This window comes from Cynara cardunculus, unplaced genomic scaffold (genome assembly GCF_001531365.2).
Source record: "Cynara cardunculus var. scolymus isolate 2C unplaced genomic scaffold, CcrdV1 Un_Scaffold_837, whole genome shotgun sequence".
In the NCBI taxonomy this organism is placed as follows: Eukaryota; Viridiplantae; Streptophyta; class Magnoliopsida; order Asterales; family Asteraceae; genus Cynara; species Cynara cardunculus.
Genome location: NW_020200630.1, coordinates 1 through 9,387, shown reverse-complemented (window position 1 = coordinate 9,387; position 9,387 = coordinate 1).

Here is a 9,387-nt window from a genome sequence, read left to right as displayed (position 1 = left end):
CCCCCTTTCTTATTTTGAAAAGGCTTAACAAATATAAGTTATAAACTTATAATTATAATACATAAATAGCACTAACGAGACGGAACCCTTGACATGAACGTAATAGATAAAACGGGAAAATCTCAAGTGTTACAAAAGAATCAAGAGATCGCGAGCGAGGCCCAGAGTTCTAGAGCAATTAAATGAGAGATGAATGGAAGAACTTTTAATAACTAATGGTGAATATCAGTTTGAATCTCACATTGGGGGATGGAGAGAATGCATAAAGGTATGAGAGTAAAATGTGTCAAAAGTATCTTGAGAACATTAAAAGAAAAGGTAATGATGTGTATTAGTAACTTGCACTATATGTTATTTTAATAGTAGATTAAAAAATTTTAAGAGTAAATGCATAAAGTGGTAGTACTTAATGCATTATGAGTTGTTTTTAAGACTTTTAAGACTTTGTGCATAAATGTATAGTACTTTGTGCATTAAAAATTGTTTTTAAGACTTTTGATAAATCTGGTTTATAAGGTAGTATAGATTAAGATTCAAGTCAAATTCAACCATAATTCATGATTTGAATATATTAATTCTAATTTGTCACATCAATATCTTATAACATTATATATTAATTTAATTAATTTATTTATTTAACTTTTAATATAGATTTTTTTTTGTAAAAAGAGGATTAGCAAAAAATACTATGTTAGGAGGGTCAGCCAAATAAATTGCCACGAAGACATCTCAATCTTCCTTTATATATTTATCATTCAGTGTCAATCTTTTATCTACCTATTAATATGGGATAGACAAAACTCAATCACAATTCAAGATTAAAGAATACTCAATCTTAGAGTGTCACATTGATGGTTGTGGTTCTTACTTTTAAATATAAAAAGAATAAAGATTATATATATAATTAATTTTTAATATCGATTAACCCTTCTTGCAAAAAAAGAGTGAGCCAAAATGAACTAACCCCATGTGTTCGGAGGGTCGGCCAAAATGCTCTAACCATATTAAGAGAAACCAACCTCATGAGTTGTCACAAAGGCATCTCAACCTCATTTTACATATCCTATATTTTTGTCAATCTTTCAACTCTCAATCAGTGTAGGATAATAAAACTCAATCAGAATTCAAGATTGAAGAATATTCAATTATTAGGGTGCCGCATCAACGGTTCCGCTTCTTACTTTCAGAAACATATTAAAATTATCTCTTCAGTTAATATTTAGTATAGATTAATTTTTTCACAAAAAAAAGGTTGACCAAAATGAGTCAACCACATATGTTTGGAAGTTCAGTCAAAATGATCCAACCATGTGAGTTTAGACAATTGCTCGAGAGAAGCCAGCCTCATGACTTGCCACAAAGGTATCTCAAAATCTTGTTATATGCCCACCATTCATCGTCAATATTTTATATATCTATCTATCAATGTAAGTTAGACAAAATTCAATCACAATTCAAAAATGAAGAATACTCAATTTTTAGGGTGCCACATCAATACTTTTATATATAAAGAAGATTTATGATGGATATTGATACAAAAAAATAACCATTACTTCAAACATTTAAAGATAAACATGGCTTATATAGCCAAATGAACCTTTTACTTTTCAAAGGGAACTCATATTTCTCTTATATACTCATTTTCCTCATTGACATATCAATTTCTAATCAATGTGGATACCCAAAATCCAACCACAATGCAAGAATTTTAAAACATTTGGTTTTAATGATGACATCTCATTATTTTCTAGCTTTTTTTTGTGTTAATATATTGATTTTTTTATATAAACAACTTTTTTGCAAATAGAGGGTTCGTCAAAATGAACAAACCGCATGAGTTTAGAGGATTAGCCAACATGAACCAGTGATATGAGTTTATAGGATTAGCCAAGAGAACCCAATCATGTGAGTTAAAATAAAGACACCTCAACCTCCTCTTATATACTTACTATCAATTGTCGATTTTTCATCTCTTCATCAATGTGAGATACACATACTCAACCTCAATGCAAGAAATATATAATACTCTATTCTTAGGGCGGCACATCATTTCTTGTGAATCTTACTTATATATATAGAGAGAGAGCCCTATATATAAAGATTTTTTTATAAAGATGACTTTTTTGCAAACAAAGGGTTGGCCAAAATGAACCAACCTCATGAGTTTAGAGGGTTAGCCAACATGAGCTAACGATATAAGTTTACAGGATTAGCCAAGAGAATCCAACCCCATGAGTTAAAACAAAGACCATCAACTTCATCTCATATACCTACCATCTTTCATCTCTCCATCAATATGGGATACACAAAACTCAATCTCTATGCAAGAAATATAGAATACTCAATTCTTAGGGTGCCACATTATTTTTTATGGATCTTACTTTTATATATAATAAAGAAGATTTATAGGAAGTTTTAATAAATATAAATCATTGAACGTAAGCTTTTATGTTATCTAAAATGTACATTTTGTGTAGATTTATTGTTTGATAGCATCATGCTCAACATTGTTATGAACCCCAAAAAACTTAGGGTCCGTTTACCAAACACTTACCAGGAAAGAGCTTATCGGTAAAATTTAACACTACCACTTACTTACCGTATAAGACTTTAGTCCACCAAAACGGCACTGTATGTAACAATTTACCAGTAAGCGCTTACTGTGGTAAGAGTCATCGCCCCTCACTTACCGAGTAAGACACTTGATCCTTATCTCGCTCTTACTAGGTAAGATTTTTAGTTCTTACCATATTCATCATGTAAGGTAATTTGACTTGATAAGCACTTACCCGGGTAAGTGTATGGTAACGACCCCTTAGTGTGTTTTAGAGAACATTTTTAGGCGTTTTCACCCAAGGCATAAAAAATCTTAGGACTGGTCCTGCGTATATCTATGTACGTATGTGTATGTATCCCTTCCTATCCCCTATTTAATCCCACTTCATATCCCCTATTTAATCCCCATTTTCTTTATTTAGGTTTAATCAAAGGTCAATCAGACTTGGGTTATTCACTTGTTTGATAAGAGGATGGTAAGATGTTTTCACCTCTTATCGAGAGGAAAAAACAATTTGAAAGCTTGAACCACTTATCGGGTAATAGATAAGAGGCCAGTAAGAGGTATTTTCACAAAAATAGACAACACCTAAGTGTTTCATTAGCGTGAGTGATTCATCTCATTCATGTTCAGATTCTACCCTAAATAAGTGCTTTAGTGGAATGTTAGTTTTGAGAGGTGCTTGGAGAAAATGGACGTAGCCAATTTGAATGAACCACTCTACATTTCGAGTTTGTATTCATATCCTCAAAACTCTTATATACTTCAGCATAAGGATTTTAAATTCAAATTTCAAATTTTGTATTCATATCCTCAAACTCTAAGGTACAATTTGGTAGCAGCTTAATAAGTTGTATAGGATGTTTGGCTTATTCGGTAAGCCATAAAAGGTTGTTCGGTTGTGACTTAACGAAACAGATGATGGCTTATTCGGTCAGCTGGTAAAAGGGTGTGGTTTGCATTCAGCCCTCATTTTTCCTTCCTAAGGCGTGCCTCCCTTCTCCTTCCTCAAGCGTGCCTCCTTGAAGAAGATGATGGTTTTGTAGCTCCTTACTCCTCCTTTCCATCTCTCGATCTCTCTCTATCCCTCGTCCTCCATCTCTGAAACGAACTTTCTCTCCATCTCTCAGATTTCAAACTAGGTTTAAATCAACATACGAGATTACCTATTCCTTGATCTTGATTTCGATTTGGGTCAAAGTCTTCTTTCAATTCTAAAACGAGCTCTCTCTCCATCTTGATTTCGATTTCGATGTGGGAGTCTAGGGTTTAAGGAAGGCAAAAATACCCATGTGGGTCTGTGTGTGTGCTTTGTATAGGTGTGCGTGAATGTGTGTTCTGTGTTGGTGAAGGCTGGAAGAGTGAGCCCCCAATTCTAGTGTTTGTTGTCGGCGGAGATTTTAGAGGGTTAGGTAGCCGTGGTGTTAGGGACGATGGTGAAGGGAGGGATGAGAAAGAAATAGGAGGGTGTTGTTGGGGGTTTTCGATCGGAGCAGGGAAGTGCAGTGAACCTGTTCATTTCTTTTGGTTGGGTTATATGAAGTGCAAAAGATTTCTTACCACCAACATAGACATCACCACTTAAGACCTGATAGTCCAGAAATCATACAAACAAGAAGCAATCTTCAAGAATCATGATGAACATCAAAGATAGAAAGAATATGAACAAAGAATGATTAGATTGAAAGAGAGAGAATATTACAGCTCTAATTTTGATAATTCTGCTAATGACAAAAGGTAATTACAATTACAAGAGAAAAACTATTTATACTAGGAATTTATAAAGACTAAGCTATTACAAAACTATTACACTAAGGAGAAACTTGAATACAACATTAAAGCACTAACTTGAACCCAACATTCTCCCCTTTTGGATTCAAGTTTGGACCCTTGTGAATTTCGTTTTGCGCAGTCCAAGGATTTTCTCTAATCTTCTCAGAGCGTTCCTATACTGAATCTTCTCCTCAAGCAAATTTATGGCGTTGACCAATAAGTATCTTTCTATGGAACTCATTCATTCAGATTCAGCAGCCTTATCGTCCATCACCCTCTTCAAATCAAGTGCCCTCCTTACTAGCTTGATCGTACCGTCAGAATATTTATCAACTCGCTAAACCTCATGAACTTCTTTATTTGTAGTTGTGCATAATAGACGACCCCGAACTCTGGACTTTCAAGAACCATATGCACTGGATAGCCTTCAATGTCTTYTAGGTCTTGATTCGGTCTTTTAAGATTGATGATTCGCTGATTGTCTTCAAGTCCCATCTGTACATCAATGACCATTGCCAGTTTCACATGACATCGTATAAACCTCTAGATTGCTTCAAGAGCAACCAATTCTCCTTCTTTTCTGATCGTCATGTTTTTGAGTTCAAAATACATATATTCAAGGTCATCTAAGTATAAGTTCGAGAAGTCTGCTTCGCTGAATCTCCAAATCTGACCATCCTGCCTTGTTACAGTGAAAACAGGATACCAGATTCTCAATAACTTCTGAGCATCTATTTGTTTGATCGTCACAATCCGATGCTTTGTACGAACTTCACTGATTGGTTGACACTTGGCTTTTAGAAGATGACGATATTCAATTCGGTACTCTTTTGGCTGCTTGTGAATTCCAAGAACTCTATCACCACTTAGCATTTTTCTGTGACGAATGAAGATTCCAAAGTAGACGTCTTCTAAGTACGGCTCTYRGATTCTTTCACGATCATAACCAGGAAAGTTTGCTYTGATATGAAAAGGAATATAATTTTTCGTGAAGATTTCAGTAGAATCAACAGTTTCTCTTTGAACACTGACTTCTGGTACATCAGGTAAAGCAGCAGTAGACGATTCTGGAATAGTCTGACGATCACCTTGAACGGGAAAAACTAGATCTTCATCTAAATCAGCTTCAAAATCAAAATAAATTCCAGTTGTCTCGTCAATGTTATCAAAATCTTCTCCAAAATCCTGCTCTCCACCCAGAGTAGTAGAGAAAACATTGTTGAAATCTACATTGGCAGACAAGTCCATTAACAATCTTGTTTCTATCGTGGAGTCCGCCGGCTTTTCAACCATTGGCTCGATCCTTGGACTTGTCTCCACATCTTCATCTTCGATAACAACAGCCTCAATTATTCTTTCCCGAACTGATTTCGGGGCAGAACCTTCAGCAATTACATCCTGAGCTAATGACTCTTCACCCATCCTTGCACCTTGTTGAGATGTCTCAGCCAATCTCTGTCTTTTTCTCTCCCCCTCATGACTATCAGGATCATCCTGATCATCATGTCTTCGTTTAAGAGATGTGGCCTGAGACCTGCAAGTTTCTTCAAGTACATACACCCTTTCAACAAGAGCATCCATTGAGTGTTTCAGATCTTGGGTATGAGATGTGATTAAGTTGCTAACTTTAGAGAAACTARCTTTAATCACATCTTGAAAAGTCAAAAACTCTGAGGCTCTAATAACAGGGTTAGCATCAATTTGTTGGCGTAAGAGACCAACCAAATCTGCATCTTCAGCATCTTCACTTTGAGAAGCCATCAATTTTGCATATAAGAGAGATTTCACCTCGTCCACCGATTGATCTTGTACAGACGGTTCAGGTACAGTTGGTGGTGATGGCACAGACGGTGGCTCTTCTTCGACAACTTCTTTACCCTTCAACAATCTTTTCAAACTAGCAATTTGAGCGTCAAAGTTTTCTTGAACAGCCTTTAGGGCGCCGTCCAGATATTCCCTTGACACAAAGTCAGGTAAGGTAACTCCTGATTCACTTAAAATATCAGTTGTAACAACGGTTGAAAAAACTGTTGTGCCTACGTTCAATGTTGGCATGATGTTAGCATTGGTAGGACTTCCGACCTGTCCTCGTGGAATGTCAAAAGACATCACTCTGGTCATTCCGGCWAGTTCACTAAGAACTGCACTTGGAGCAACAGATGCTCATGACTCATGTGTACCTATGTGTATCGGCTCTAGACTCGAGGTGCACAGAATCGAAGTCGTAGGCTGGGGCAGCGGCCTACTTGTTTCAATAACTACAATCTCCAAATGAGAAGTAGTTAGTGTATGAGCTATATCCCCATGTGAAATTGAAACAATTGGTTGTTGAGAACCAATTGAGTGGATAGGAGGGGTGTGCAAATGCATAGCTGGGCTAGCTATGTCTGTTTCAATACTAACATTCAACACATGAATGTCAGTAGTAGATGTGGTTGCCCGGCTAAGTGTTTCGGTTTGGGAAGGAGCTTGATCTTCTTTTTCTGCTCCACTCACACCCTCTCCACATTCTTTTCCTTCCCGTTCTCTCAATATCTCTTCATTTTCAACTCCAACACCCTCATCTCCTCCTTCAGTTGATAAATCTTGAAGAATGCGATCATAGTCATCGCATTCGTCAACATTAAATGATAAATAACGTAGACTCGGACAAGGTTGTTGAGCTGAATATTCCGGAAAGATCGTAGCAAGATCATCAACAAATGTTCCAATAGGAATATTTTGAGCATTTGCTCCATCATCATCATTTTGATCATCACCAGAATATGCTTGATTATCGGATTCAGTAGCTTCCGAACTTGATGAAGCTCTTACAGGTAAAGTTCGTTGCTGATCAGAAGCTCCCCCCCACCTGTTCACCCCTCTCACTTACATTTTCTCTCAGCACACTTCCCTGTTCAGGTACCCCTTGTTCCTGAACTCTCTCTTCTACTTCTATTTCTCTCTCTGCTGAGGCATGGGGTGATCCTTGGGCAAGTTCAATCGGTTCTGGTTGAACTACTGGATCTATCACTCTTCTATAATCTATTACACACTGAGCATTCTGATCAGCTAAAGCAATTAATTCTGGTGGAACTGGCATTATHGAATCCAAATCTTCTACTTCTGTATGCTACCGAATTCTGGTCATGATAAATGTTGGCCCTTTTTCTGAATTTGATCTGACCGGGATATCTTCGTTAGTATTCATCATGGCCTTTATGAACATTTGCAAAAATMTSTKAAAAGGCAYGAACTTTCTGGCCTTGGACGGAAACCTTTTGGCATTKACAAGCTCAAGTAGTTCATTCCATATAACAAGTGCATAGTCATAGTGTCTTGAAAATACTATGCCATGAAAGAATTTGAGGAATGTGCTGCTACAGGTATCTATTCCTTGGGTTTTGCATGTTAGGCATCGATTTAGGATCGAAAAAAGCAGATGCCATATTGAAGGTAGAAATCGTYTCTTGAATTGAGTAGGATTATTCAATACAGCAGAATATCCTAGTCTCTTGATATCAACGCATAACTGTTCATCTGAGACGAAATCTTCAAACCCAGTAGATCCAGGAGCAGGAAGACGAAGTATTCTTCTTAATCTTTTTAATGTCAGACGACTGACATATGCATCTACCTCTCCTTGAAGAAAAATAGTATCTCCGTCCTTTTCAGCTGTAAGTGTACCCCAAAATTGTTGTAGGTACACCATAGGAACTGGTGTATTGGCAGATAAGGCACAAGTCAGGATTTGTGGTATGATTGGGTATTCAGCTGGCATATCAAAAGAGAAGTTATGGTTATTCGGTTTTATTTCAAGGTATTGGATCTGAGGGTATAGTGTTTCAGAGGTAATAGGTTGGTTAGGTAAATGAACTGGTATATTGTTAGATCTGACAGAGGGAACATAAGATTCCTCGTCAGACTGATGTCTAGGATCCGCCATTTACTTGTAAAAATTCTAAAATATTAGTACCCATTTTATTCCAAAAAAATTGAATTAAAAAAAATACACATACAAAAATTCAAAAAAAATGAAATTTTAAAAGAAAGTTTATCCTAAAAAAATTTAAACTAAAAAATGAAAAAAATATTGAAAGCAAAACACTTGGAAGAAAAAAAAAATTCAAACAGATTGTCCGGATTAGAAGTCCGGACAACACACAAACTACTTGGACAACAAAAAAATATTGTGTCCGGATTAGAAGTCCGGACAACAAGACAAATCCACACAAAAAGTCTAAGTCTTAAACCGGACAATCATCAACCGGTTTAAAGGTTGATCGGATTAAAGTCCGATCACCTTATCCGGTGAGATATCCGTTCAAAACACGACACAAATATAACCAAAAAATACGCAAAATAAACAAAAAATTACTCAAAATACACAATACGCACTCAATCGTAATCTAAAAATACACAAAATACACCAAGAAACAATGTCAAATCTGAGTTATTATGAGTTATAGGTTCAATTATGAAGATTTGTTCATATTAAGTCATATCAGTCCATAATATCAATAATAATCGAAACAATCAACGAATAATGAATAGAAATCAAATGATCGGAACCTTGAATAGAAGTGATGAACAGTAGACGAGATTAACAGAGAGTAATCAATGAACCAGATTTGAGCGGAGACGATGATGAACAGTGGAAAAATGTAAAAAGTAAAAATGAAAAATGAGACGGTTATTTATAGTCAAAGGTCGAAAACCGTTCGTATGCTAAACCGCTCAAAGCTTATCTGGATTAGAATAAGTCGGTCAAAGGTGTCCGGCTTATGGAATGAATAAAATCCAAGTGTTAATCCGGACACTAAACCGCTCAAGGCATGTACGGTTTATATGAACAGCAGTCAAGACATGTCAGATTTAAGAATAAATCGCTCAAAAGTTAATCGGATTAAAGATAAACCGCTCAACAAAGGAAATTAAACCGCTCAAGAATTAAGTGATTTAAAGACTTAGAAATATTGAAAACGCTCAAATGAATTCAACGATTTAATATCCGCACAATCCCTTGCAAAAGTATATCTAATCTTGTCCGGATAAGAGTTTATCATATAGCCTTTTGT